The sequence below is a fragment of the Apium graveolens genome, chromosome 9, assembly GCF_009905375.1.
Source record: "Apium graveolens cultivar Ventura chromosome 9, ASM990537v1, whole genome shotgun sequence".
Classification (NCBI taxonomy): domain Eukaryota; kingdom Viridiplantae; phylum Streptophyta; class Magnoliopsida; order Apiales; family Apiaceae; genus Apium; species Apium graveolens.
This window is the reverse complement of record NC_133655.1, coordinates 109393764-109398692: the sequence shown is the minus strand read 5'-3', so window position 1 is coordinate 109398692 and position 4929 is coordinate 109393764. Positions and strand designations below refer to the sequence as shown.

General features: G+C 32.8%; 1 long non-coding RNA gene across 3 annotated transcripts; it reads left to right on the top strand.

Moving 5' to 3' along the window:
- Positions 1-537: 537 nt before the first annotated feature.
- LOC141687003 (uncharacterized) lies at positions 538-3900 on the top strand. 3 transcript variants are annotated; one of them, XR_012560886.1, is made up of 7 exons: positions 540-785; positions 1325-1514; positions 2305-2353; positions 2463-2511; positions 2999-3168; positions 3315-3391; positions 3571-3900. It is a non-coding gene; the product is annotated as an uncharacterized LOC141687003 (long non-coding RNA). The 3 variants fall into 3 exon arrangements; XR_012560887.1 differs by having other exon boundaries at positions 538-785; positions 2433-2511; positions 2999-3391; XR_012560885.1 differs by having other exon boundaries at positions 2999-3391.
- The last annotated feature ends 1029 nt before the right edge of the window (positions 3901-4929 follow it).

The following is a 4929-nucleotide window of genomic DNA, read 5'->3' as shown; positions in this document are numbered from 1 at the left end:
ATAATACCTCACTCTCCGCTGGACCGCCGCCGCGGCCTCTTACGCAACCATCCAATCTTAAAACATTTTATTGAGAGGGGTCATCACTACGCCATAAGTGGGCTACTGTAATGCAAGTGTTACAAGAAGCGTTACATTAGCTAAGAGATTTTTGGTCTATTGTAACACCTCGCTTACAGTGTTACAATAGCTATAAATCTACTGTTACAATGAAATGCTGGTGTTGCACAGCATGTAACACCAACACCTGGTGTTACATTAGGTATTTTTTAATTTTTAAAATTTTTAAAGTGGAAATACTACTACAAAACTAGTATTAAAATTATATTCTGAATTATTAATTAATCAGGAATGTAACATCAAATTACTTACAAATTACGAAATTTATTTTATTGTACATAAATTTAGAAGTCACCTTTTTTGTTTTATTATTTAATAAATAATAAATTATTAATTTAAATTAGAAACTAAAATATAAAAAATAAAAAATACTACATTGTTTACTATGTAAAAAATGAGCGGGATTCCCCCCCCCCCAACAAAAAAAGACCCAGACCTACTTACATGGACAAAACACAATCACTCAAACAATCTCTCTCACCAGCACTCTCTCTCGACTCTCTCTCTCTCAAAACATTCTCTTTGACTCAAACAATTAATTGAAGAACAAATTGATAGTTGAATCCACAATTATATTACTCTAATTTAGAGGCTATTACTGACTTTTCAATTCATATGATCTTGCAGGATTTCTAGGGCTTCAAATTGGGGATTTAGTTTTTTTGGTACAGATTTGCTCTGATTTAAATATATATACATATTTTCTCTGCTTAATATATATGCACACTGTAAAATATCAGGCGATTAGGGCTTTATATTGGATTTTAGGGATTTATAATTGATATTCGATTGGGTGTTCAAGCTTTCGTTTATGCTGCATTGTTGTCATTTTTTATTTATATATAATGTTAATTTGACTGTAATGATTTTGCGTATTTTTCGATAAATGATAATTATTGATTATCCCCTTCGAATTAGCTCTACAAGAAGTTGTGTGATACTTTTTAGCCTAAAATACCGATTTTGTGATTTCATTTGTTTGTTACCTTCATTTGTTGTTATTTTACCAAAAAATAAAGTATTGTGACATTTTGCAAAATATTTAGTTATGAAATTGTGATGTTTTTATTGCCAATATAACAGTTGTGATGGAAAATAACTCTGTTTTATGTTTATTAAGTAATGTAGCAGAACCTCTATTTCTAGACATTGATTTCAGTCTCACGTATGATGACCTAATACATAGAGCATACTTTTTGGATAGGTGGCGAAGACTATCTTGAACACAATACTTCCATCCTTAATAATGTTACAGGATGCTCAAGTGCCACAGCTCATTCATATGCAGATCTTGAATGTGCCCAATCTACTCCAGGAAGCAACCTTGCAACTCCTTCTGTGCTACAACTTGCGAAGACCAGAAAGCTATCTGCTGAGCGCTCTGAAGCGAGAAGGTATGTTGAGAAGATGCAGTTGTTACTTTTCTTTTTGGCATAATACGAAATATTACTTTTCGTTACAATTTGAATAGTTTCACGCAATTACACGTATCCTTATTTGGTCTAAAAGGTTTGTACTTGTATAGCACACTGTCCAATGTCATGCAAGTAATTGGCTTGTTAAATTATCAGTCCCCTATGTGACTAGCTAGAGGCGATGTCAAGATAGATTCTTTGTAATAACTGAACCATAAATTATCTTTTCTCTATATGTTTAGACGAAAAGAAGGGTAAATATCTTCAGGAATGTATTTTAAACTAACAGAAGGTTGTTCAGCAGTTGCCAATTTTCAGACAGTTTCTACAATGTCTAGATGCTGTAAAATAAGAAAACCCTTATCCATTTGAAGATTCCTGTCACAGTGTTACTCTTGCTTTAGCTATTCTACAAAATCTTGGCCATTAACAATCAATAGTCATGCTCAACTTGAATACATATCAAAAGCTTTGCTTTGCCACACAAATTATCATTTTGAGGTTTTATTGAGGTTGATAACCTTAGAGATCTAGAGGTCTTCTAGTAGCTAGTCAGACTTGCTTGTCGTTTGATCCTTGTTTCAGGTCATTTTGGTTGTTAAGTCTTAAGGTTTATGTTTTTAATTATATTCAAATATGTGGTTGATAATTTAACACTTTTGCAATAAGATGGTTTGTTACATGAAAAGTACTGTTTAGTCTATTGTTTAGACTATATATATAGTTTCAGTAGCCTCAATTGATTAAAATTTTACATTGTTTTCCTCAGTCGAACTCTGCTGCAAAAGAAACAGTTCTTTCATTCACATCGGGCTCAGGTGACTTGCTAGTACTGCACTACAACATTTTTGGTTCTCCCTGTTGTCATCTCTGCGTGCATTTTATAATTTTATAAAGATGGAAAATCTTTGGAAACATATTAAGCAGGGTTGAAACACGATGCACACAACCAAGAACTGCTGGATGGTGTTAAGAGGTACACTATCTTGACTGTCTTGAATGAAGAAACTGTTTATTATTTACCCTTTCACTGATTGCTTTTAACTAGTAAATTAAGCTTGAAAGAAAGTTGAATTAGGATAGAAATCTATAAATAGCTAACTTATATTATGTCTGTACCATTATCAGTTTAGCATAGCACAGATTGTCCCTGAAATTATGTGGAAAATAACTATTAAAATAGTTTAGGAAAATATAATTTTGTAGAAAATACTAATAAAATAAAACTGGATAGAACTATATAACCTCTAAGTGCTATATAAAAAAAATAATTTTGTTATCATATGTCTTTTGCATTAAGCAATCTAATATTTATCCATTTGTTATCTAATTTATTGAACTCTGCTGTTCTGGAGTTGTTTGAGTATGTCCGGAGGGTAATTATAATATTTACCTAGTTGCAGATAGTATTTGATGAAGATAGCAGGAGGTTGACTTATACCTTGACATTAAATAATTTTCAGGAAAACTTCAAGATACTAATCAAGTATATAATCAATTCCTTTTGGGGTCAGTTGGTCAACTTTGCAAACTTCTCCTCAATTCACTCCTTAAAAGTTAGATATGATCAGGTAATCATCTTCCTTAAAAGTTACAGAAGAACTTCAGATGGCGTATAAAGTTTGGATCTGAGGTGAGTTCTTCTGTTATGGTTTATGTATTTATTGTATCAGCCTATCAGTTATTTTTTTATATGAAAACTTGTAATATTTTCTATTATTAGTTTCATGGCTTTTTTTCCTTTGTCTGATTGTGTTGACGTATGTTTTATACTTGTAGATTCTGGTGCTGCTATGGAACTGGTTTGGCATCTTGTAAGAAAGATATGTCTATAGGTTGGAGGAAGGACTTGCCAAGTAGGTAGCCTCTTCCAAATTAAATAAGTTTTGTGTGTGATTCTTACTTGTTTTTCTTTTAGTATATTTTAATATAATTCGCGTAGCTAGCATCTATTGCAAAATCCTCATTTCCCCTGTCTAAGTCCAAAATGCATTTTGTATTAATTTTTATGCAATTTGGTGTGACTTGTTTACAGGAGCAAGGAATGGTGAATGAAGGAGAACAAGTAGCTCTCTGCTGGATATTTTGTATTCGGATCAGGAAAGTGTAGAAGGGCAAAAAATGCTTCCCTGCCTGATTATTTTGTATAATTTCATATCAAAGGATAGTCGACGGGTAGTTTTTTCCTATCCAAGGATAGCTTGGATTTTATGTTGTAGTTCTTGGAGTTAGAGATGAGACTCTTATGTAGTGGTATAGTTTGGAGATTGAGACTGTTATTTAATAGTTTGGTTTGAAAAATTGAGACTCATGTATGCAAATTTGATATTTTATTAATTATATATGGGATTGTTATATTTGACTATTCTAGTGTAATATACGTTTACATATAGTGTTATAATACATATGGTAGTGTTGCTTAATTACAAAAAATTGGTGTTACAATAGATAAAACAGACTGTTACAATAGGTTGTGGGACCCAACCTTGTGGGTCCCACATATGCAATCTTGATCAAGCTATTGTATCACTCATTTTGGGTTACATTTGGGCTTTTTAGTGTTACAGTAGGTGCCTATTGTAACGTTTTCCTCTCTGTTACAATAGATCAATGTTACAATAGATCAGTGAATTGTTACATTAGGGTGTCTATTTTAATGCTCGTATACGTAACACCCCTGGTGTTACAATAGACCTATTGTAACGCTTTTGGGGCCTATTGTAACACCATTTAGGCATTACAATAGCCCACTTATGGCGTAGTGCATAAAACTCGACACCCTTAAAAACTTTTATTCCCCCATTTACTTGGGCAGGAATACTCGCAAAACCAACTCATTTTCTCAAAACCCAAAACATTTACAAATCCAACATTTTGATAAGTAAAATCACTTAGCTATTCTGAACATATAATAGCAGAAGAATACTTGCATAAACAGAATTATTTAATTCACCAATATGTAAAACATTTATCTATTCCGAACTGAATAGGGAAATCAATACTTGCATGTTAAGATTTAAAATAAATATCACTTGAACAATAAGTGATGATAGGGATACTTTCCTTTGGGATTTAGTAGTTAGTCACACTCGCAAAGGCGCATCTATTCTGACATTCGGTCTCAAAATATCACCGCCTTTTTACTTCGCTAAATCTTTAATCTGCTACTCATGCAGTGCTGCAACCCAATATTCTACACTACTTAACTCTAGTCTTCATCCATGCCATCTGGTCCTGATCATCTTGAAAGACTCGCATCTATAATTAAAATATAGAACTTTAATCGTCTAATCGATAATCACTCGAAGAACTGCGCGTCAAAAGCCTATCGTCTACCCATATGATAGCCCACACATAAATATAACAGACAAACACAGGACTCTTGATCCACATA